Source organism: Hylobates moloch, unplaced genomic scaffold (genome assembly GCF_009828535.3).
Source record: "Hylobates moloch isolate HMO894 unplaced genomic scaffold, HMol_V3 SCAFFOLD_5, whole genome shotgun sequence".
Classification (NCBI taxonomy): Eukaryota; Metazoa; Chordata; class Mammalia; order Primates; family Hylobatidae; genus Hylobates; species Hylobates moloch.
The window spans coordinates 121419591-121446253 of record NW_026652280.1 but is presented as its reverse complement, the minus strand read 5'-3'; the positions used below and the strand labels follow the sequence as shown (position 1 = coordinate 121446253).

The 26663-nt window shown below is 36.9% G+C and overlaps 1 long non-coding RNA gene across 1 annotated transcript in view; it reads right to left on the bottom strand.

Annotated features, from left to right (window-relative positions):
• Positions 1–26663, bottom strand: part of LOC116468365 (uncharacterized) — a 97101-nt gene that overhangs the window by 4651 nt on the left and 65787 nt on the right. The window lies entirely within an intron of this gene.

Here is a 26663-nt window from a genome sequence, read left to right as displayed (position 1 = left end):
TGTGCACCTGGAAAGGCTGCAGACGCTCAACACCAGCCCATGAAGGCAGCCAGGAGGGAGGTTGTACCCTGCAAAGCCACAGGAGCAGAGCTGCCCATGAAAATGGGAACCCACCTCTTGCATCAGTGTGACCTGGATGTGAGACATGGAGTCAAAGGAGATCATTTTGGAGCTTTAAGATTTGACTGCCCTGCTGGATTTCAGACTTGCGTGGGGCCTGTAGCCCCTTTGTTTTGGCCAATTTCTCCCATTTGGAATGGCTGTATTTACCAAATGCCTGTACCCACATTGTATCTAGGAAGTAATTAACATGCTCTTGATTTTATAGACTCATAGGCAGAAGGGACTTGCCTTTTCTCAGATGAGACTTTGGACTATAGACTTTTGAGTTAATGCAGAAATGAGTGAAGACTTAGGGGGACTGTTGGGAAGGCATGATTTGTTTTGAAATGTGAGGACATGAGATTTGGGAGGGGCCAAGGGCAGAATGATATGGTTTGGCTGTTTCTACACCCAAATCTCCTCTTGAATTCCCAAGTGTTGTGGGAGGGACCTGGTGGGAGGTAATTGAATAATGGGAACAAGTCTTTCCCGCACTATTCTTGTGGTAGTAAATAAGTCTCATGTGATCTTATGGTTTTAAAAACAGTAGTTTCCCTGTACATGCTCTGTTTTTGCCTGCTGCTATCTATGTAAGACGTGATGTGACTTGCTCCTCCTTCCCTTCTGCCGTGATTGTGATGCTTCCCAGCCCCATGGAACTGTAAGTCTATTGAACCTCTCTTTCCTTTGTAAATTGCCCAGTCTCGGGTATGTCTTCATCAGTAGCATGAAAAGACTAATACAATTGCCATAAGCTATTTTTCTTGTGAACAGATGCTCTATTTTTTTTTTTGTAGGGGACAATGATCAGCTTTGGTGCATACTCCCAATTGCTGTAGATCAGTCATGCATATACAAATCCCTTTGAAATTGATTGTCAATGAGAAATAAAGGGTTGCCTATTAGGGAGCTTCTGGAAAAGTTGTTTTTTCTTTTTTTCTAATAAACAGGAGAACACCTTGAGGATAAAACACTTTTGCTCCTATTTCTATTTTGCATTGCAGGATGTCTTGGGAGCTCATAATGCTTAAAACTCTGATAGTCATGTTAGAACTGAGGTTGGAGCCTAGTGTCTAAAGCCGGTATGCTGAGGAAGGTGCTACATAATGGTACATAAAGATGCATCCTCAATACCACTCTTGAATAGAATCATCCGTATCTACTGATCTGATTAAGCAAACAGTATATTCCCTCGATGTTTAAACCACTTTTAGCCAGGTTTATATTACTTCCACATGACCAAATTCTAACTGACACACCAACCAATATATAATACTAACAGACTGAGTTCTCTAGAAAAGACAACAAAGATATAATAGGATGCTTTTAATTTTGGGGGGAATTTTTTTAACCAGCGTGTTTTGACCATGACAGCACTCATAAGATTCAAAACATGGCCAATAATGTATAACTGACTGTCTACATTATCTGTCCTCAGAAGGCAGATGTGGGACAAACAGGCACTTAGAGATATTCCAATGCATTTGCAGGGCATTCTGATACGTTATGTTTAAAAGTTGAAGACAATTTTTATGTTAAGACCTAAAACTGAGACAGCCAGGTGGGGAGGGCTCCCTGGCAAAACTCCAACAAGCCTGTGCACTGGGAGGAATGCACACTGGAGTGGAGCCACGAAGTTCACCCACTTGCAGCGGGGAGGGGCCTGGGCCCTGGAAACTGGGAGTCAAACTGCCAGGTGGGAATTTCACCAGCAGGGACTATGGCTTTGTGGAGGGCCACTGTTTCACTTTTTTTTCCCCTTTTCACCCAATAAAACCCTGCCTTACTCACCCTTCAAATGGTCTGCGAGCCTAAATTTTTGTGTCCATGTGACTAGGACCCACCTTTAGCTGAGCTAAGGAAAAGTTCCACAACAAAATCAATCACAAAACAAGCACAAAGTCTTAGTTACCCCCTAACTAGATATTTGCCCTGTGTTTCCTGATCTTACTCGCCTTCAGATAAGCTTCCAGTGTGAAAAGGTGGCTCAGAACATTCATCTTATAGAAGAAAGATAGATTGTTAAAAAAGCGGGAATTAAAGAGATACAGACTATTGAGTGCAAAATAAAGCTGTGCTCCCACCTCAAAGACTGCAGTGCAAATATTACAACTTAACATAGAATGATTAATTGGCAGTATGTCTAGTGTATACCTTTGTAAACATACATTTCTTAAAAAACATAAATCACCAATATATGTCCAATTATCTACTCTATATCTAAATACAAAAGTAGTTTGTTAAAAGGATCATAGAACAAATACTATGTAAAAAAATTGTCGATTCTACCCTTGAATATTTTAAATTTACTTATTTTTGTGTTATCTTATGTACTGAGTTAATGAAATATTTTACCTCTCCTCCTTATAAGTAATACATGAAGCAGTCATTTAAAGAAAATTTGATTATCCTACAAGATAACTCCTTCAGGATGTACCTTTTCTTGTGCCTGAATAAAGTCTTTGTAGTACTTCATTGAAAAGAACACTCTCAGTTGAACTGAATTGTTAGCATTTCCAACAACTGTTCTTTTAAAGTATGTCAGAAAGTGACATAAAAGTACCAGTCACAGTCAGTCATGAAGCCATGTTATAAAGTGGCCTATCACATTTCAAAACCTTCATTTTGTCATTCTCAGAAGCTGTCTTCCTCCCTGAATATCAGATAGTGCTGACAGACTGAACCTGTCACCTCATTCCCTGTAGAGCTGCAGGCTGAGAGGGTATGCTGAAAGATCCAGAGTGACAGTGAAAAATGTTTATGTACTAACATTTTTCTATATATTTTAAATGAATGATTCAAAGTGTTGTTACAAAGCAGCTGTTAAATACTTGGAGAAGTAACATAGAGTATATACTACATGTAATAATTTATTAAAATACAACTATAAAGCCTTAGAAAAAAAGACTATATGTCTGAGTCAATTCCGATTAATAATAACTTCTTAAACCATGCAGACAAAGTAAATTCATCTTCCTTTAATCAATAATATCTCTTTTTTGCATCCACATCACTGCATCTACAATAATTAAACAAAGTATTATATTATTGTATTTTATTCCATCACATATCTTTCCCACTTTAGATTTTAAATCTATTAATGGATTTACCCGAGTACAATTATAACACTAGAGATACTCAAGGGTTTCTTGATTGAATCAATCTTATCTACCAATACTGGTATTATAAATAAATACAATTTACTCAAAATATATCTTGGGCCGGGTGCAGTGGCTTATGCCGGTAATTCCAGCACTTTGGGAGACCGAGGCAGTGGATCACCTGAGGTCAGGAGTTTGAGACTACCTTGGCCAACATGATGAAAGCCCCTCTCTACTAAAAATAGAAAAATTAGCCAGGCTGGTGGCGCATGCCTGTAATCCCAGCTATTCGGGAGGCTGAGGCAGGAGAATCGCTTGAACCTGGGAGCTGGAAGCTAAACTGAGCCAAGATCATGTCACTGCACTCCAGCCTGAGCGACAGAGTGAGACTGTCTCAAAAAAAATTTTTTTGAGCACTTTATACAATTGTAATATATTTAATGAAAAGTAAGCATAGAAGTGTAAAAACAATGAATGTTCACAACTAAACACACCTATAACATACATAAAGTGCAAAATATTTACATGTATTACTCATTAATCTTACATATGTTTACAAACACATGGAATAACCACCAAGACTGAAATACAGAACATTTCCAACACAACTTGAGGCACCTTTTGTCAGTCTCATCAGTATGCCTCCAGGGCTAAGCATTATTCCACCTTCTTTCTCCATAGATTAGAATTGGTTGTTCTTTTTACCCCATTTTTTTCCTCTCAGTCCTTCTGTTTAACATTTTTGTGTTGAATTGCCTTTATGTTTAGTAATCCTGCAGTTAAATTCATCCAGTAAGTACTTAATTAAATTTTATAATTCTAAAATATCCATTTGGTTACTTTCTTTTTTTTTTATTTTAATTTTTTTTTTGAGACGGAGTCTCGCTCTGTCGCCCAGGCTGGAGTGCAGTGGCGCAATCTCGGCTCACTGCAAGCTCCGCCTCCCGGGTTCACGCCGTTCTCCTGCCTCAGCCTCTCTGAGTAGCTGGGACTACAGGCGCCCGCCACCGCGCCCAGCTAATTTTTTGTATTTTTTTTTTTTTTTTTAGTAGAGACGGGGTTTCACCGTGGTCTCGATCTCCTGACCTCGTGTTCCGCCCGCCTCGGCCTCCCAAAGTGCTGGGATTACGAGCGTGAGCCACGGCGCCCGGCCCATTTGGTTATTTTCATCCATTTCAATTACCTCTTGAATTTCTCTAAATTCATCAGTTTTTTTTCTCCTATCTCATCCTCTGCTTTATTTAGCTTATCAATCACAGATATTTTTAAAAATCCCTTTCCATTAACTCCAATTTTTGGATTATGTATAAATTTTCTTTCTTTTAAACCTTTCTTTGATTTTTGGTCATATTTTTCTAACGCTTCACATATATCATAATTTTTTTTTAATTACATGACCAGACAAAGAACTATAGAGACTGCAAATGTTATCCTCTGCCAGAGAGACTTCTTCTTTGTCTTGTTTGGCAAATAGGCTAAGGATCCACTTCTTTCAAGTTAATCAGAGTAAGATCTAGTTCACCTTGCTCCTCAGGGTGGCTCTCCTGAAATTTTCAGCTGAGGCCCCAGTAGGTATCTTATACTTCTGGTCTGAGAAAGAGCAGGAATGTAAGTTCTGCACGTAGAGATTGCATGCTTAACTTTTTACCCTCCTTCTCCATACAGTTCCAAAATGTGATAGAAGTTATTGAGGAGAAATTTGCTTTTATGGCAAACCCCTTGCCTCTTTTTTATTTTTTATTGTGGTAAGAGCACAATATGAGATTTACCCTCATAACATATTTTTATGTGCACAATACATTATTGCTAACTATAGGCACAATGTTATGCAAAAGATCTCTGGAACTTATTCATCTTTCATGCCGAAACTTTACACACATTGAACAACTCCCCCTGTTTCCCTCTTCCAGCCCCTGGCAGCCACCATTTTACTCTTTGCTTCTGTAAGTTTGATTGATTTAGACTATACTGATAAGTGAGATAATACATTGTTTGTCTTTCTGTGACTGGTTTAGTTCACTTAGAATAACATTTTCCAGGTTCACCCATGTTGTGGAATCTGCCTGGATTTTGTTTTACTTTTTAAGACTCAATAATCCATGGTCATTTAGGTTGTTTGCCTATATTAGCTATTGTAAACAATGCTATAAGTTAACATGGGAGTGTAAATATCTCCTCAAAATCCTGATTTCAGTTATTTTGGACAAATATCCAGAAGTAAAATTGCTAGTTCATATAGTAATTCTATTTTTAATTTTTTGATAAACCTCCATAGCTTTTTTCATAGCATTGTCACCATTTTACCTTGCCAGAAACAGTGTACCAGGGTTCTAATTTCTTCACATCCTTACTAACACCAGTTATCTGTTTCTTCTAACATACAGCCATCCTAACATACGTATGATAGTAATAAATGTGGTCTTGATTTGTATTTCCCTGATAACTAGTGATATCGAATATATTTTTAAATACCTTTTGGCCATTTGCTTTTCTTTCTTAAAGACATAGCTATTTAAGACATATGTCCCTTTTTAAATTTAGTTATTTGTTTTTTTATTGCTGTTGGATTGTACGAGATTTTTTTTATGTGTTTTAGATATTAATCCTTTATAAGATATATGGTTTTCAAATAAGTTCTCTCATTCCATAGGTAACCTTTTCTTAATTGTTTCCTTTGCTGTGCAGAGGCTTTTCAGTTTGATATAGTTCCACTGCCTGTTTTTGCTTTTTTGCCTGTGCTCTTGATGTCATAGCCATGAAATTACTGCCAACATCAACGTAACGTGTTTTCCTATATTTTCTTCAAGAAAATTTACACTTTGGGGTGTTATAATTAATATTTTAAACCATTTTGAGTTTAAACCAAATTGAGGATCCAATTTGTGTGTGTGTGTGTGTGTGTGTGTGTGTGTGTGTGTGTGATAGCCAGTTTTCCCAACATCATTTATTGAAAAAAAAACACTATCATTTACCCACTGTGTATTCCTGGCACACCTATTAAATATTGCTTTACTACATTTATGTATAGATTTATCTCAGGGTTCTCTAATGTGTTCCATTGGTCTATAGGTTTGCCTCTATGCCAGTACCAAACAGTGTTAATTAATGTAGTTTTGTAATATATTTTGAATTCAGGAAATGTGATGCCTCCAACTTTATTCTTCTTACTCAATTTTATTTTTGTCTATTTGGGCCTTTTTTGCAGTTTTCTATAAACTGTGGGATTTTTATTTTCAGTTTCTGTAAAAACTGTAATTGGGACTTCGATAAAAATTGCATTGAATCTTTAGATAATTTTGGATAGTATGATGCTATTTGATAGTATTTAGTCTTCTAATCCATGAATACAGGATGCAGGATACCTTTCCATTTATTTGTGTCTTATTTAATTTCTTTCAACAGTGTGCTTCAAATTTCAGTGTATAAGTCTTTCACCTACTCGGTTAAGTTTGTTGTTAAATATTCCATTTCTTCTAATGGAATGGAAGACTATTTTTGATACTACTATAAATGCAGTTTTTTTTCAATTTCCCTCTTGGATAGTTTGTTGTTAACGTATAGAAATGATTAAAATTTTTGATTTTATGTCTTGCAAATTTGCAAATTTATTTATTAGTTTTTACAGTTTTTTTTTAAAATTCGGTGCTTAGTTTTCTACATATAATATTATGGCATCTACAAAAATGTCATTTAACTTCTGCTTTTCTGATTTGGATGTCATTTATTTATCTATTTATTTTTAATTGCTTTGGCTAGGACTTGTATTATGCTACATAGAAGTTAGAGTGGACATTCTTGCCTGTTCCTGACCTTAGGGAAAGCTTTCGGTTTTTTACTCTTAAGTATGATGTTAGCTTTAGACTTTTCATATATGGCTGTTATTATGTGGAAGTAATTTCCTTCTGTTGTTATTTTGTTTGTTTATTTTTTTTCCATAGGTTTTTGGGGAACAGGTGGAGTTTAGTTACATGAGTAATTTCTTTAGCAGTGATAGGTGAGATTTTTGTGCACCTGTCCCCTGAGCAGTATACACTGTACCCAATTCATAGTCTTTTATGCCTCATCCAACTTGTACCCTTTCCCCCAAATCCTCAAAGTCCATTGTATCGTTCATATGTCTTTACATCCTCATAGCTTACCTCTCATTTACGAGTGAGAATATACAATGTTTGGTTTTTCATTCTTGAGTTACTTCACTTAGAATAATGGTCTCCAATTCCATCCAGGTTGCTGTTATGCCATTATTCCATTCCTTTTTATGGCTGAATAGTAGTCCATGGTGTGTGTGTGTCTGTGTGTGTATCTATATATATATACACACATACTATATAAATATATAGTGATATATGCATATATACACACACTATAAAAATATATATAGTGATATATATATATCACAATTTCTCATTGATTGATGGACATTTGAGTTGGTTACACATTTTTGCAATTGCTAATTGTGCTGCTATAAACATGCATGTGCAAGTATCTTTTTTGTATAATGACTTCTTTTCCTCTGGGTAGTTACCCAATAGTGGAATTGTTGGATCAAAAGGGAGTTCTGCTTTCAGTTCTTAGTTCTTTAAGGAATATACACACTGTTTTCCACAGTTGTACTAGTTTCCATTTCCACCAGCACTGTTGCAGTGCTACCTTTTCACTGCATCCCTGCCAACATCTATTTTTTTTTAATTTTTTAAATTTATGGCCATTCTTGCAGGAGTAAGTTGGCATCACGTTGTGGTTTTGATTTTTCTAAAGATTAGTGATGTTGAGCATTTTTGTATGTTTCATGGCAATTTATAGATCTTCTTTTGAAAATTGTCTATTCATGTCCTTAGTCCATTTTTTGATGAGATTGTTTGGGCTTTTCTTGCTAATTTGTTTGTGGTCCTTGTAGATTCTGGATATTAGTCCTTTGTCAGATGTACAGATTGTGAAGATTTTCTCCCACACTGTGCGTTGTCTGTTTGCTGATTGTTCCTTTTGCTGTGCAGAAACTTTTTAGTTTAATTAAATCCCACCTATTTATCATTGTTTCTGCTGCATTTGTTTTTGGATTCTTGATCATGAAGTCTGTGTCTAAGCTAATGTCGCAAGTGTTTTTCCAGAATTTATCTTCTAGAATTTGTATGGTTTCAGGTCTTAGATTTAAGTCCTTGATCCATCTGGGGTTGAATTTTGTGTAAGGTGAGAGATGAGGATCCAGTTTTATTCTTTTACATATGGCTTGCCAATTATCCCAGCACCATGTGTTGAATAGGGTGTCCTTTCCCCACTTAATGTTTTTGCTTGTTTTGTTGAGGATCAGTTGGCTGTATTTGACCCTATTTCTGAGTTCTCTATTCTGTTCCATTGGTTTATTTGCCTATTTTTATACCAGTACCATGCTGTTTTGGTGACTATGGCCTTATAGTATAGTTTGAAGTCAGGTAATGTGCTGTGACCAAATTTGTTCTTTTTGCTTAGCTTTACTTTGGCTATGCAGGCTCTTTTTTAGCTCCATTTAAATTTTAAGATTGTCATTTCTAATTCTGTGAAGAATGATGGTGGTATTTTGATGGGAATTGCATTGAATTTATAGATTGCTTTTGGCAGTGTGGTCATTTTCACAATATTGATTCTACCCATCAGTGAGCATAGGATGTGTTTCTATTTGTTTGTATTGTCTGTGATTTCTTTCAGCAGTGTTTGTAGTTTTCCTTGTAAAGGTCTTTCACCTCCTTGGTTAGGTATATTTCTAATAATTTTTTTGGCTGCTATTATAAAAAGGTTTGATTTCTTGATTTGATTCTCAGCTTGGTCGCTGTTGGTGTATAGCAGAGCTACTGATTTGTGAACATTAATTTTTTAAACTGAAACTTTGCTGAATCCATTTATTAGTTCTGGGAGCTTTTTGGAGGAGTATTTACTGTTTTCTAGGTATACGATCATATCAACATGTCAAGTGACGTTTTGGCTTCCTCTTTACTAATTTGGATGCCCTTTATTTCTTTCTCTTGTCTGCTTGGTCTGGCTAGGACTTCCAGTATTGTGTTGAATAGAAGTGGTAAGAATGGGTATCCTTATCTTGTTCCAATTCTCAGAGGGAATGGTTTCAACTTTTCTCTATTCAGTAGTATGCTGGCTGTGAGTTCGTTATAAATGGCTTTTATTACATAATGTCCCTTCTATGCTGATTTTGCTGAGGGTTTTAATCATAAAGGATTCTGGATTTTGTTGAGTGCTTTTTCTGCATCTATTTAGATGATTATGTCATTTTTACTTTTAATTATGTTTGTGTGGTGTATCACATTTATTAACTTTTGAATGTTAAACCATCCCTGCATCCATGGTATGAAACCCACTTGATCATGTTGGATTATCTTTTGTGATATGCTGTTGGATTAAATTAGCTAGTATTTTTTTGAGTATTTTTACATCTATGTTCATCAGGGATATTGGTCTGGAGTTTTCTTTTTTTTGTTATGTCCTTCTCTGGTTTTGATATTAGGATGATGCTGACCTCATAGAATGAGTTAGGTGGGATTCTCTCTTTCTCTGTCTTGTAGAATAGTGTGAATAAGATTTGTACCAATTCTTTTTTGAATGTCTGGTAGAATTCAGCTGTGACTCTTTCTGGTCCTGAACTGTTTTGTGGTGACAATTTTTTTATTCCAATTTAAATTTTGCCACTTTTATTGGTCTGTTCAGGATTTCGATTCTTCCTGGTTTAAGCTAGGAGGGTTGCATATTTCCAGGAACTTATATATCTCCCCGAGGTTTTCTAGTTTATGTGTGTAAAGGTGTTCATAGTAGCCTTGAATGATCTTTTGTATTTCTGTGGTGTCAGTTAAAATATCTCCCATTTAATTTCTTTTTTTTTTTTTTTTTGGGACGGAGACGGGGGTTTTCGCCCAGGCTGGAGTGCAGTGGCACAATCTTGGCTCACTGCAAGCTCCGCCTCCTGGGTTAACGCCATTCTCCTGCCTCAGCCTCTCTGAGTAGCTGGTACTACAGGCACCCGCCACCACACCCGGCTAATTTTTTGTATTTTATTTTTAGTAGAGACGGGGTTTCACCGTGGTCTCTATCTCCTGACCTCGTGATCCGCCAGCCTCGGCCTCCCAAAGTGCTGGGATTACAAGTGTGAGCCACCGTGCCCGGCCCTCCCATTTAATTTCTAATCATGCTTATTTGGATCTTCTCTCTTCTTGGTTAATCTTGCTAACAATCTGTCAATTTTATTTATCTTTTCAGAGAACCAGCTTTTTGTTTCATTTATCTTTTGTATTTTTTTATTTGTCTTGTTTAATCTCGTTTAGTTATGATTTAACCTTGGTTATTTATTTTCTTCTGCTGGGTGTGGGTTTGGTTTGTTCTTGTTTTTCTAGGTTCCTTGAGGTGTGACCTTAGATTGTCTATTTGTGCTCTTTCAAACTTTTTGATGTATGCATTTAAGGCTATGAACTTTCCCCTTGGCATTGCTTTTGGTGTGCCCCAGAGGTTTTGATAGATTGTGTCACTATTACCATTCAATAAAAATAATTTTTTAACTTCCATCTTGACTTTAGTATTAACCCAATTATCGTTAGGAGCAGGTTATTTAATTTCCATGTATTTGCATGGTTTTGAAGCTTCCTTTTGGAGTTGATATCCGATTTTATTCCACTGTGGTCAGCAAAAGTACTTGATACAATTTCAGTTTTCTTAAATGTATTGAGACTTGTTTTGAGGCCTGTCATATGGTCTGTGTTGGAGAATGTTCCACGCTCTGCTAAACAGAATGTATATTCTGTGGTTATTGGATAGAAAGTTCTGTAAATATCTGCTATGTTCATTTGTTCTAGGGTATAGTTTAAATCCACCGTTTCTTTGTTGATTTTCTGACTTGATGACCTGTCTAGGGCTGTCACTGGAGCATTAAAGTCCCCCACTATTACTGTGTTACTGTCTATATCATTTCTTAGATCTAGCAGTAATTGTTTTATGAATTTGGAAGCTCCAGTATTAGTGCATATATATTTAGGATTGTGATAATTTCCTGTTGGACAGGGTCCTGTTATCATTATAAAATGTCCCTCTTTGTCTTTTTTAACTACTGTTTTTTTCCTTTTATTATTATTATTTTTTATTATACTTTAAGTTCTAAGGTACATGTACACAACATGCAGGTTCGTTACATATGTATACGTGTGCCATGTTGGTGTGCTGCACCTGTTAACTCGTCATTTACTTTAGGTATATCTCCTAATGTTATCCCTCCCCCTTTGTCCCACCCACGCGTGACAGGCCCCAGTGTGTGATGTTCCCCACCCTTTGTCCAAGTGTTCTCATTGTTCAATTCCCACCTATGAGTGAGAACATGGGGTATTTGGTTTTCTGTCCTTGCGATAGTTTGCTGAGAATGATGGTTTCCAGCTTCATCCATGTCCCTACAAAAGACATGAACTCATCCTTTTTATGGCTGCATAGAATTCCATGGTGTATATGTGCCACATTTTCTTAATCCAGTCTATCATTATTGGACATTTGGGTTGGTTCCAAGTCTTCACTATTGTAATAGTGCCACAATAAACATACGTGTGCATGTGTATTTATAGCAGCATGAGTTATAATCCTTTGGGTATATACCCAATAATGGGATGGCTGGGTCAAATGGTATTGCTAGTTCTAGATCCCTGAGGAATCACCACACTGTCTTCCACAATGGTTGAACTAGTCTACAGTCACACCAACAGTGTAAAAGTGTTCCTGTTTCTCCACATCCTCTCCAGCACCTGTTGTTTCCTGACTTTTTAATGATCACCATTCTAACTGATATGAGATGGTATCTCATTGTGGTTTTGATTTGCATTTCTCTGATGGCCAGTGATGACGGGCATTGTTTCATGTGTCTGTTGGCTGCATAAATGTCTTCTTTTGAGAAGTGTCAGTTCATATCCTTAGCCCACTTTTTGATTGGGTTGTTTTATTTTTTCTTGTAAATTTGTTTAAGTTCTTTGTAGATTCTGGATATTAGTCCTTTGTCAGATGGGTAGATTGTAAAAATTTTCTCCTACTCTGTAGGTTGCCTGTTCACTCTGATGGTAGTTTCTTTTGCTGTGCAGAATCTCTTTAGTTTAATTAGATCCCATTTGTCAATTTTGGCTTTTGTTGCCATTGCTTTTGGTGTTTTAGTCATGAAGTCCTTGCCCACGGCCATGTCCTGAATGGTATTGCCTAGATTTTCTTCTAGGATTTTTATGGTTTTAGGTCTAACATTTAAGTCTTTTATCCATCTTGAATTAATTTTTGTATAAAGTGTAAGAAAGGGATCCAGTTTCAGCTTTCTACATATGACTAGCCAGTTTTCCCAGCACCATTTATTGAATAGGGAATCCTTTCCTCATTTCTTGTTTTTGTCAGGTTTGTCAAAGATCAGATGGTTGTAGATGTGTGGTGTTATTTCTGAGGGCTCTGTTCTGTCCCATTGGTCTGTATCTCTGTTTTGGTACCAGTACCATGCTGTTTTGGTTACTGCAGCCTTGTGATACAGTTTGAAGTCAGGTAGCGTGATGCCTCCAGCTTTGTTCTTTTGGCTTAGGATTGTCTTGCAATGCAGACACTTTTTTGGTTCCATGTGAAGTTTAAAGTAGTTTTTTCCAGTTCTGTGAAGAAACACATTGGTAGGTTGATGGGGATGGCATTGAATCTGTAAATTACCCTGGGCAGTATGGCCATTTTCACAATATTGATTCTTCCTATCCATGAGCATGGAATGTTCTTCCATTTGTTTGTGTCCTCTTTTATTTCGTTGAGCAGTGGTTTGTAGTTCTCCTTGAAGAGGTCCTTCACATCCCTTGTAAGTTGGATTCCCAGGTATTTTATTCTCTTTGAAGCAATTGTGAATGGGAGTTCAATTATGAATTGGCTCTCTGTCTGTTATTGGTGTATAGGAATTCTTGTGGTTTTTGCAAATTGATTTTGTATCCTGAGATTTTGCTGAAGTTGCTTATCAGCTTAAGGACATTTTGGGCTGAGATGATGGGGTTTTCTAGATATACAATCATGTCATCTGCAAACAGGGACAATTTGACTTCCTCTTTTCCTAATTGAATACGCTTTATTTCTTTCTCCTGCCTGATTGCCCTGGCAAGAACTGCCAACACTATGTTGAATAGGAGTGGTGAGAGAGGGCATCCCTGTCTTGTGCCAGTTTTCCAAAGGAATGCTTCCAGTTTTTGCCCATTCAGTATGATATTGGCTGTGAGTTTGTCATAAATAGCTCTTATTATTTTGAGATAAGTGCCATCAATCCCTAGTTTATTGAGAGTTTTGAGCATGAAGGGCTGTTGAATTTTGTCAAAGGCCTTTTCTGCATCTATTGAGATAATCATGTGGTTTTTGTCTTTGGTTCTGTTTATATGCTGGATTACATTTATTGATTTGCGTATGTGGAACCAGCCTTGCATCCCAGGGATGAAGCCCACTTGATCACGGTGGATAAGCTTTCTGATGTGCTATTGGATTTGGTTAGCCAGTATTTAATTGAGGATTTTTGCATCAGCGTTCATCAGGAATATTGGTCTAAAATTCTCTTTTTTTGTTGTGTCTTTTCCAGGCTTTGGTATCAGGATGATGCTGGCCTCATAAAAGGAGTTAGGGAGGATTCCCTCTTTTTCTATTGATTGGAATAGTTTCAGAAGGAATGGTACCACTCCTCTTTGTACCTCTTGTAGAATTTGGCTGTGAATCTGTCTCATCCTGGACTATTTTGGTTGGTAGGCTATCAATTATTGCCTTCATTTCAAAGCCTGTTATTGGTCTATTAAGGGATTCGGCTTCTTCCTGGTTTAGTCTTGGGAAGGTGTATGTGTTGAGGAATTTATCCATTTCTTCTAGATTTTCTAGTTTATTTGTGTAGAGGTGTTTATAGTATTCTCTGATGGTAGTTTGTATTTCTGTGGGATCGGTGGTGATATCCCCTTTATAATTTTTAATTTTATCTATTTGATTCTTCTCTCTTTTCTTCTTTATTAGTCTTGCTAGCAGTCTATTTATTTTGTTGATCTTTTCAAAAAACCAGCTCCTGGATTATTGATTTTTTTGAAGGATTTTTTGTGTCTCTATCTCCTTCAGTTCTCCTCTGATCTTAGTTATTTCTTGCCTTCTGCTAGCTTTTGAATGTGTTTGCTCTTGCTTCTCTAGTTCTTTTAATTGTGATGTTAGGGTGTCAATGTTAGATCTTTCCTGCTTTCTCTTGTGGGCATTTAGTGCTATAAATTTCCCTCCACAGACTGCGTTGAATGTGTCCCATAGATTCTGGTATGTTGTGTCTTTGTTTTCATTGGTTTCAAAGAACATCTTTATTTCTGCCTTCATTTTGTTATGTACCCAGTAGTCATTCAGGAGCAGGTTGTTCAGTTTCCATGTAGCTGGGTGATTTTGTGTGTGTTTCTTAATCCTGAATTCTAATTTGATTGCAGTGTGGTCTGAGAGAGTTTGTTATAATTTCTGTTCTTTTACATTTGCTGAGGAGTACTTTACTTCCAACTATGTGGTCAATTTTGGAATAAGTGTGATGTGGGGCTGAGAAGAATGTATATTCTATTCATTTGGGATGGAGAGTTCTGTAGATTTCTATTAGGTCCACTTGATGCAGATCTGAGTTCAATTCCTGGATATCCTTGTTAACTTTCTCTCTTGTCGATCTGTCTGATGTTGACAGTGGGGTGTTAAAGTCTCCCATTATTACTGTGTGGGAGTATAAGTCTCTTTGTAGGTCTCTGACGACTTGCTTTATGAATCTGGGTGCTCCTGTATTGGGTGCATATATATTTAGGATAGTTAGCTCTTCTTGTTGAATTGATCCCTTTGCCATTATGTAATGTCTTTCTTTGTCTCTTTTGATCTTTGTTGATTTAAAGTCTGTTGTATTAGAGACTAGGATTGCAACCCCTACTTTTTTGTTTTGTTTTGTTTTCCATTTTCTTGGTAGATCTTCCTCCATCCCTTTATTTTGAGCCTATGTGTCTCTGCAAGTGAGATGGGTCTCCTGAATACAGCACACTGTTGGGTCTTTACTCTTTATCCAATTTGCCAGTCTGTATCTTTTAGTTGGAGAATTTAGCCCATTTACATTTAAGGTTAATATTGTCATGTGTGAATTTGATCCTATCGTTATGATGTTAGCTGGTTATTTTGCTCGTTAGTTGATGTGCTTTCTTCCTAGCATCTATGGCCAATTTGATCAAGTGGAAGAGAGGATATCAGTGATTGAAGATCAAATGAATGAAATGAAGCGAGAAGAGAAGTTTAGAAAAAAAAAGAGTAAAAAGAAACGAACAAAGCCTCCAAGAAATATGGGACTACATGAAAAGACCAAACCTACATCTATTGGTGTACCTGAAAATGATGGGGAGAATGGAACCAAGTTGGAAAACACTCTTCAGGATATTATCCAGGAGAACTTCCCCAACCTAGAAAGGCAGGCCAACATTCAACTTCAGGAAATACAGAGAACACCACAAAGATACTCCTTGAGAAGAGCAACTCAAAGACACATAATTGTCAGATTCACCAAGGTTGAAATGAAGGAAAAAATGTTAAGGGCAGCCAGAGAGAAAAGTTGGGTTACCCACAAATGGAAGCCCATCAGACTAACAGTCGATTTCTTGGCAGAAATTCTACAAGCCAGAAGAGAGTGGGACTAATATTCAATGTTCTTAAAGAAAAGAATTTTCAACCCAGAATTTCACATCCAGCCAAACTAAGCTTCATAAGTGGAGGAGAAATAAAATCCTTTACAGACAAGCAAATGCTTAGAGATTTTTGTCACCACCCAGGCCTGCCTTACAAGAGCTCCTGAAGGAAGCACTAAATGTGGAAAAGAACAACCAGTAGCAGCCACTGCAAAAACTAACCAATGTTGTTTTAAAGTTTGTTTTGTATGATGGAAGAATAGCTACTCCTGCTCACTTTTGGTGTCCATCTGAATGGAATGTCTTTTTCCACCCCTTTACCTTAAGTTTATGTCAATCTTTGTTTCTTAGGTGAGTCTTTTGAAGGCAGTAGATACTTGGTAGTTGATTTATTATCCAGTCTGCCATTCTGTATCTTTAAGTAGAGCATTTAGGCTCTTTACATTCAATGTTAGTATTGAGGTATGTGGTACTATTCTGTTATTAAATGTGCTATTGTTGCCTGAATACCTTGTGTTTTTTTTTCTTTTTTTTATTGTGTTGTTACATAGGTCCTATGAGATTTGTGCTTTAAGAGGTTCTGTTTTGATATGTTTTGAGGGTTTGTTTCAAGATTTAGAGCTTCTTGTAGCAGTTCTTGTAGTGCTGGCTTGGTAGTGGCAAATTCAGCATTTGTTTTTTCTGAAAAAATACTGTGTCATTTCCTCATTTATGAAGCCAGTCTCACTGGATACAAAATTCTTGGCTGATAATTGTTTTGTCTAGGGAGGCTGAAGATGGGGGCTTCAATTCCTTCTAGCTTGTAGGGTTTCTGCTGAGAAATCTGCTGTTAATCTAATAGGTTTTCCTTTATAGGTTACCTTGTGCTTTTTCCTCACAGCTCTTAATATTCTTTTCATCTTGACTTTAGGTAACTTGATGACTGTGTGCCTAGGTAATGATCTGTTTGCAATGAATTTCCCTGGTGTTTTTTGAGCTTCTGGTATTTGGATGTCTATGTCTTCTTATATTTGAAGTTTTGCAAGGCTGCAAAACTTTTCCTTGATTATTTCTCCCAAATATGTTTTCCAAACTTTTAGATTTCTCTTCTTCCTCAGGAACGCCAATTATCATCAGTTTTGGTCATTTAACATAATCTCAAACTTCTTGGAGGCTTTTAAAAATTTTTTTAAATTCTTTTTCTTTGTCTTTGTTGTATTGGGTTATTACAAAAACCTTGTCTTTGTGCTCTGAAGTTCTTTCTTCTGCTTGTTCAATTCTATTGCTGAGACTTTTCAGTGCACTTTGCATTTCTCTAAGTGCGTCTTTGATTCCCAGAAGTTGTGTTTTTTTTTTTCACTTTTTCTACCTATTTCACTGAAGATTTCTCCCCTCATAACTTCTACCATTTTTTTGGATTTATTTAAATTGGACTTCACCTTTCTCGAGTTCCTCCTTGATTAGCTTAATCATTGACCTTCTGAATTATTTTTCTAGCAAATCGGGAATTTCTTCTTGGTTTGGATCCATTGCTAGTAAATTAGTAAGATTTTTTGAGACTGATAAAGAATGTTGTTTTGTCATATTACTAGAATTTTCTGGTTCTTTCTCTTTTGGGTAGCCTGTGTCAGAGGGAAGATCTCAGGCTCAAGGAATGATGTTCAGATCCTTTTGCCCTATTGGGTGCTTCCTTGATATAGTACTCTCCCTCTTTTCCTAGGGACATGGCTTCCTGAGAGCCAAACTGTAGTGATCATTATTTCTCTTCTGGATCTAACCACCCAGCGGGGCTACCAGGTTCCAGGCTGGTACTAGTGTGTGTCTGCACAGAGTCCTGTAATGTAAACTATCTTCTGGTCTCTCAGCCATGGATATCAGCACTTGCTCCAGTAGAGGTGGCAGGGGAATAAAATGGACTCTGTGGGTGTGCTTAGTTGTATTATTGTTGTTTATTGCACTAGTTTTCTGCTTGTTGGCCTCCTGCCAGGAGGTGATGCTTTCAAGATAGTATCAGCTGTGTTAGTACAGAGAGGACCAGGCAGTGGGCAAGACCCTAGAACTCCCAAGAGAATATGGCCTTTGTCTTCAGCTACCATGTTGGGTAAAAAATGCTAGCAGGGTGGGTAGAGAAAGATCATCAGGTGGGAAAAATGTTAGGTGTGTCTGAGCTCTGATTCTCCTTGGGTGGGCCTTACTGTGTCTGCTGTGGAGGATGAGGTTTGTGGTCTCTGGTCAATGAAGTTATGTTCCCAAAAGGATTATGGCTGCCTCTGCTGTGTCATGCAGGTCACCAAAAAAGTGTGGTAAAGCCAGCAGTTACAAGCCTCACCCAGCTCCCATGCAACCCAAAAGGCTGTTCTCACTCCCACCGACCCCCACTCCTAACTGCACTGCGTTTGTTTCCAGGGAGTGATCAAGCACAGCTTTGAGCTTCTGTGTCTCCCTACCTGCCCGTGTCTGCACACCAGATTCACTCCCTCCCATAGTTCTGTCCAAGAAACTTCGTGTTCAGTTGGAATTGTTACTAAGTTCAGCTGGAGCCTTTCTTCTCCCTGTGGCCTTTTTCCAGTTCCTCTGGCACCTCTCCCTAAGGACCCCTGTGAAACAAAGTCAGAAATGCCTTCCTTGGGGACCAAGAGAGCCCACAGGAGTCTTCCCGTCGCTTTCTCTAATCCTATATTTTGTTTTGCTCTCTAAATTATCTCAGCTCTAGGTAAGGTCAAATTCTTCTCCCATGATCTGGACCTTCAAGTTCCCAGTGAGGATGTGTATTTGGGGGTGGAAGATCCCCTTTTCCCACTTTCACACTTAGGGCACTCACAGTGTTTGGGCTGTCTCCCATGCCCTGCAGGAGCAATCTGCTTCCTTCAAAGGGTCTGTGGATTCTCTCATCTTTCCTCGTATGTTTCTGCAGTAGTTCTGGGAGCAAAAGTTCACAGTGTGAGTCTCCACAAGCAACTCTCTGTCTGAGTGGGAGTTGCAATTTAGTCCTGCCTCCTGTCCACCATTTGCCTATTACTAGTTTGTTGAGACCCATCTTCTTCTTTTTAATGAAACTTTGTTTTTCAAGTAATATGAGACTGTGGGAGACTTCCCTTCACTTTGCCAGCTATGCCTATTAGAATTCCTATCTGTCCCCAGAAATCAGCAAATGTTTAATGGTGGGAACCAACTATGAATTTGGAGTGCTGCATAGTTCCAATCTTTCATACCAGCCCTGCCCACCTATCAGATTATTATTGTTTTGTTGTGTTTTTCTAACCATAAAGGCTCTTTGCCTGGGTAAAACCTGGCTTCTGCCAATACTAAAAAATGACAAATGCTACAAGATTTTAAGTTCATCTTTTCTGAATTTATCTAATAGTTCTTCAAACTTTTTAAAATATATAGTTATACAGTTTATTTATTTGTCTTTTGTAGCAGTTGCATTAAGACTGCTGGCTTGCCATGAACTTCTACATCTTACACCATAATATGAATACTTTCCTTGTGAAGTTTAGTACCATAGTAGATCATCTCCTTTTAGTTTTGATTTCTCCCCCTTAAGCCCTTATCTGATCAGAGCAGTACTTAAGAAATATAAATTTTTAAAGAATACAAATGTGATGAGCTTTAAATGAACTTGTATTTGTGTGTATGTGTGTGTTATGTATGTGTAGATGCTTGGAAAATAAAGATTCAACAACTTACTGTATATCACCATCTGAAGATTTTCAAAAAGCATGTCAAATTCAATGTATTAAAACTGAAATCTTTTCTATCCCAGCCATCCACCCATGTAACTGTTGCCTCTGTTCCTACTGTAATAAATGGAGCTCCTTATGGTTGCTAAAGCAGAAATGAAATTTACAGAACAATTCTGAGATTATATTTGGTAAACTCATCTCTCCTTTCCTTCATTATGATTTTTCTTCTTGCCTTCAAGGTAATTTTTCTTCTTGTCTTCATTACAACAGCCTTCCAATGGATTATACTATTGCAGTACGATTCTCTTCCTATCATTCTTCTCTACTGTTGCCAGAGATATATTTCTAAAATAAGAAAACAGTATTTCAATTTTTGACTTAAATCTTTTAAAAATAAATTTTACTTTAGTAAGTACAAATACACTGGCTTTGCACATAAGGCATTTAATCATCTCAATCCTGCCTACCTCTCTAGTGTATCTCTCACTCTTGCTTTATATACCCTTCACTGGAGCACATAATAACCCTTGAATTTTTCCGAATGCATAATAACACTACCACCTCTACATTATTTTCTTCAACACTTATCTTAAGTTCTGGGGCACATGTGCAGGATGTACTGGTTTTTTACATAGGTAAGCATGCGCTATGGTGGCTTGCTGCACAGATCAACCCATCACCTAGGTATTAAGCCCAGCGTCCATCAGCTATTCTTTCTGATGGTCTCCCTACTCCCACCACCCTGCAGGTCCCAGTGTGTATTGTTCCCGACCTTGTGTCCATGTTCTCATCGTTCAGCTCCTACTTATAAGTGAGAACATGCTGTGTTTAGTTTTCTGTCCCTGTGTTAGTTTGCTAAGGAAAACGGCTTCCAGCTCCATCCATGTCCCTGGAAAGGACATGATCTCATTCCTTTTTATGGCTGCATTGTTTTATGATGCACTTCTTGCTACCTGGGCTCATTTTTCCTTTTCTCATTAAACATCTACTGTTCATTGATATTACCTCCACATGCATGTCTTGATTGCTCTTTTATCATAGCAAAAATAGAGTTTCCACTGCTAAGTGTCCAAAATACCCTCATGCATGCCTCTACCAGGGCTTTTTTTTAGTCTTCCTTAACATGCATATTGTATTGCTCACCCGAACTAGAAGGTAAATTCCTTGAGAGCATTTATTTGACTCCCTTGTTTCTCAAAACCAGTCCCAGAATCTGTTAAAGAGCAGGTGTTTAAATGTGTGTTGAAAAGAGTGAGATTATGTTGATTAATAATCTGTAAATTAGTTACTTGTGCCTTCATATATCCTCTATATTCTTCTTCTACAACAGTTTATGCATATTACTCTAAAAAACAACACATGGAAAAATATATTTTTATCTTTGAATTTTTCATTTTGCTTATGTTCATTCTCTTTTTTCAATAAAATTTTAGAATGTTTTTGGTGTGCTATGCTTGTTCTTGTCAAAAACTTTTAAAAATCAGTATTTATTTAGTGAAACAATTATTGAATAAAATCTTCAAGTATCAAATTGTTTTCCTGACTTCTGTTTATATCTGTGCTATTTATTTTTAAGTAATGTTCATTTTTAGCATAGAATCATAACAAGAGTATCTTATTTCTGCAACAGTCTCTTGCAGATCAGCACATACTTTCCAAATTGTAATCTGACTCTGGAATTGGGCAAACGGGTTTTGATTTTGGTCACAGAAATTTATGATAACAGTGTAAAATCTTCACAATTTAAATAAGTTGTTAGATTTTCTTATAATTATACTTTTCATATTTTATTAAAGTAAATTAAGCTTATACTTTTCACTGAATTAAATATTAGAAGCAGGTGACACTAAACTGATGCCATCTGCTGTGATGCCAGAATTTTAACACTGTGACAACAATGTCATATCAAAATACAAAGACTGATAGGTTTGGGGAAAATCAAGTCATGTGAAAATAAATAAGCAATTAGTAAATGTGTTAATGGACATTTATTTAAAATGCGAAAAGTAAAGAGATCTGGCTGTAAGTATGATACAGATTTCATTTCTTGAATATCTTTTCAATGGAAACATTTAAAAATGTGTTTATCATCTCCCTTTTATTTGCAGTAGCATTCTAATCAACATAAAATCTTTCCAATATGATAATATATTATTCCTGTATACCTGCTCTGCAAAATGATATATTTTCAGCGCCTAAATATTGATGAAGTCAATTGATACACACATGGGAACAGACCTAGATTATAGAAGAAAAATGACAGCATAAACTCAGTGGAACTTTGGGAGAAAATTAGTTTTACTAGTTATTACTGCTAAATACTTTCATGTTGCACAAATCAAGGACTGTAGTATCAAGAGATAGTTGGCAAGTATGGTCACTCATGGTTTTCTGGGTGTTAATTTCAAAGTTATGATAATATCCAAGCTTAACATGAATAAAAGATTATGTTTAATGCGAAAGCACATCTAAATTCCCACAGTGAAAAATTAACTTCAAAATTAGAAAACGATTATACCACAAACAAAATTCAGGGAAGTAAATTTTTTAGGTAGATTGCCTGTTACCTCTAAAGGATATGGGATATCTGATAAGATTTGGAAAAAAAATTTAAAGAAACTTATGAAGGTGTAAGTTTTAAAATTTATGTAGATCACTTTTAAAAGTTAATTTTATTAGTCACTTAATATTTAATAAATCTTATAAATTAAAATGACAATAATTTAAATGTAGCTCTTAATGTAACGCTATACAATATGTGAAGTATTATATTCTCCCCAAAGTTATGCTGATAGCGTAAAAATAAATAAAATATTGTGTTAAAATTTATGGCATAGATAGGGGTTTATAGGAGGGAAAGAGAGCAGTGCAGGCCAAGTATTTGGAGAATATTTTGAAGAACAACTGGATTTTGAGCTGGACCTAAAATAATGCTTTGTTTTTGTAAAGTTGGCCATGACTTTGATAAAAATATACTAGAATATGCAATACATATAAAATAACTTATAATTAATAAATGTGCAATAAATAGTATGTATTTACTTTACAATAAAATGCATATACCTTGAATGTTTATATCAATGTTTTGACAGTCATATATACCTGCAGGACAGGTCCCTAAATTACCTTAACTAACCCAGTTCTCCCTCGTCTTTCTTGCTTGTAGCTCTCAGAATAATTGTAGAATGTGCTGCGAACGAAGCATCCTGAGACAAAAAGGAACTGTCCACAGCAGGCTGTACTCTGTTCTGCTTCCTCCTGGAACAGAATGTCCTGCCAAACTTCAGTCCAGCAATGCCAATTATCCCCAGGGTATATAACTCAGAGGGGAGTGCTTTCTGGGGTCCTTCAGCAGCAGTGCAATGAGGAGCATGCACAGGAGAGATTCTATTTTCCTTGGATGGCTTTCTTGAGCCTTGGAAATCTGGCTCACCAGGAATTGTAGGCTTCTGTTGTCCCTTGCTTCCTATCTGTGAGTAAAAAATTTGCTTCACTTAATTTGCCACGTGATGTTTTGTTTCCTACAAATGGATCTATACTTAGTGCATGGTGAACCTGTTTCAAAATACCTGTATTTTCAAGCATCGATACAAAAGATATATTACATTTCTATCACCCTAAAATGCTCCTATGTGCCCTTTTCCATTTCTTCTTTCTTAGCTACAAACCTTCCCCCAGTTTCTGGCAAACAATTTCTGATGTATGTCACAGTACATTAATTTATTTTTATTCCTATTTTTAATTAACACAAAAATTATACATAGTTATGGGGTAGAGTGTAATGTGTTGATACATGTATGCATTGTGCAAGGGTAAAATCGTATAATTATCATATCTTTCACCTCAAACATTTATCATTTCTTTGTGGTGGAAATATTCAAAATTCTCACACATATATACATAGTGAGGTGATATCTCACTGTGATTTTGATTTTCATTTATCTGAAAATTATTAATGAACGTTTTTTCATATAAGTATTGGAAATTTTTATGTCTTCTTTTGATAAATATCTGTTAAGGACTTTTGCCCAGTTTTAAAATAATTATGTGCTTTTGCTATTGAGCTGTTTGGGTTTCTTATATATTCTGGATATTTACCTCTTCTCAAATGTATAGTTTGCAAATATTGTCCCATTCTGCAGATTGCTTCATTTTGGTGGTTGTTTCCATTACTGTGCAGAAGCTTTTTAGTTAGGTAAAATCATTCTTGTCTACTTTTGCTTTTGTTGCTTATGCTTTTGAGATCTCATACCAAAAATTCTTCTGTAGTCCAAAGTCGTGAAACATTTCCCCTACGTTTTCTTTTAGTAGTTTCATATTTGCAAGTCTTATATTTAAGTTCGTAATTCACTTTGAGCTGATTTTTGTACGTGGTGAAAGATAGGGGTCCAGTTTTATTTTTCTACATGTGCATATCCAATTTTTGGGGTACCAGTTATTGAGGAGACTGTTTATATCACAATACGGCACCTTTCTGAAAAGGCACCTTTGTGAATAATCACTAGACTGTAGATGTGTAGGTTTATTTTTGAATTCTCTATTTCATAGGTCATTGTGTCTAGTTTCATGCCAATTTCATGTTATTTTGGTTACTGTAGTGTGTCCGGAATTTATTCCTTCCAGTGGGTTCTTGGTCTCACCGACTTCAACAATGAAGCCGCGGACCTTCATGGTGAGTGTCACAGCTCTTTTTTTTTTTTTTTTTTTGAGACGGAGTCTTGCTCTGTCGCCCAGGCTGGAGTGCAGTGGTGCAATCTCCGCTCACTGCAAGCTCCGCCTCCCGGGTCACGCCGTTCTCCTGCCTCAGCTTCTCCGAGTAGCTAGGACTACAGGTGCCCGCCACCACGCCCAGCTAATTTTTGGTATTTTTTTAGTAGAGACGGGGTTTCACCGTGGTCTCGATCTCCTGACCTCGTGATCCGCCACCTCGGCCTCCCAAAGTGCTGGGATTACAAGCATGAGCCACCGCACCCGGCCATAGCTCTTAAAGATGGTGTGTCCAGAGTTTGTTCTTTCAGATGTGTCTAGAGTTTCTTCCTTCCGGTGGGTTCGTGGTCTCCCTGACTTAAGGAGTCAAGCCGCAGACCTTCACAGTGAGTGTTACAGCTCATAAAGGTCGTGTGGACCCAAAGAGTGAGCAGCAGCAAATTTATTGTGAAGAGCGAAAGAACAAAGCTTCCACAGAGTGGAAGGGGACCTGAGTAGGTTGCTGCTGCTGGGGAGGGTTGCCAGCTTTTATTCCCTTATTTGGCCCCACCCACGTCCTGAGATTGTCCATTTTAGAATGCTGATTGGTCAATTTTACAAAGTGCTGATTGGTGCATTTACTATCCTTTAGCTAGACACTGAGTGCTGATTGGTGCATTTACAATCCTCTGGCAAGACAGAAAAGTTCTCCAGGTCCCCACTCAACCCAGGAAGTCCAGCTGGCTTCACCTCTCAATAGCATTTCAGGATATTTTAAAATCAGGTAGTGTGATGCCTCCGGGTTTGGTCTTTTTGCTTTGGCTGTTTATAGACTTTTGTAATCCCATAAAAAATTTATTTTTTGTTTGTTTGAGACAGAGTCTCACTCTGTTGCCCAGGATGGAGTGCAGTGGCCTGATCTCAGCTCACTGCAACCTCTGTCTCCCCAGCTCAAGCAATTATCCTGCCTCAACCCCCTGAAGTAGCTGGGATTACAGTCATGCACCACCTTGCCCAGCTAGTTTTTGTATTTTTAGTGGAGACTTGGTTTCTTCATGTTGGCCAGGCTCCTCTAGAACTCCTGACCTCAGGTAATCCACCTGCATCGGCCTCCCAAAGAGTTGGGATTACAGGCATGAGCCACTGCGCCTGGTCTTTAATTTTTTACTTCTGTGTAGAATGTCATTGTTACTGTGACAGGGATTGTACTGAATCTGTAGATAGCTTTGGGGTGTATGGCCATTTTAGCAATATTAATTTTTCCAGTTCATAAATATGGGATGTCTTTTCATTTATTTTTATCCTTTTCAATCTCTGTCATCAGTGTTTTATAGTTTTCAGAGTAAAGCTCTTTCATCTCTTTGGTTAAATTTGTTCCTTTCTTTATATTTATTTAAAATTGATTTTTTTAACTTCTATTTTCAGATAGTTTACTACCTGTGTATATAAAAGATACCAATTTTTGAATGTTAATTTTGTATCCTGCAAAATTACTGATTGTGTTTACCAGTTACAAGAGATACTTGATGTCATATTTGAAATTTGCTATATATAAGCTAATGTCATCTGCAAACAGAGACAATTTGACTTCCTCTTTTCCAATTTGAATATAAGTGGTGAGAGTGGGTATTTTTGTCTTGCTCTAGATCTTAGAGGAAAAACTTTCAACTTATTTCTTTTCCTATGTCAGCTGTGTGTTTTTTATATGACCTTTATTGTGTTGAGTTACATACCTATTAAGTCTAATTTATTGCAGTTTTTAACATTAAGTGAGGTTGAATTTTGTCAAATGTTTCTTCTGCATTTTTTGAAATAATCATATAGTATTATTCTTCTTTCTATTAATGTCCTGTATTGCATGTATCGATTTGTGTATACTAAACCATCCTTACATTCCTGGGATAAATTCCATTTGATCCTAATGAATGACTTTTATAGTGTATTGTTAAACTTGGTTTGCTGGTATTTTGTTCAAGATTTTTGCATCTATATTCATCAGTCATATTGACCTACAGTTTTCCTTTTTGTTATTTCCTTGTGTGATTTTAGTATCAGGATCATACTGACCCCATAAAATGAGTTTGGAAGTACCCCCCCTTCTTCAATTTTCTGAAACAGTTTAAGAATAATTAGATTTTGTTCTTAAATGTTTGGCAGCTAAGCCATCAGGTTTTTCTTTCATGGGAGACTTTTTATTACTGATTAAATATTTTCACTCATTATTGGTCTTTGCAGATTTTCTGTTTCTCTACAGTTCATTTTTGGTAGGTTGTATATGTCAAGAATTTTATCACTTTTTTTCTAAGTTATCCAATTTGTGTTCATAGAGTTGTCCATAAGAGTTCGGTCATGATCCTTTGTATTTTTGTGGAATCAATTGTAATGACTCCTCTTTCATCTCTGATTTCACTTCTTTAATCCTTTTTTCTTACTTTTGCCAGTGGTTTGCC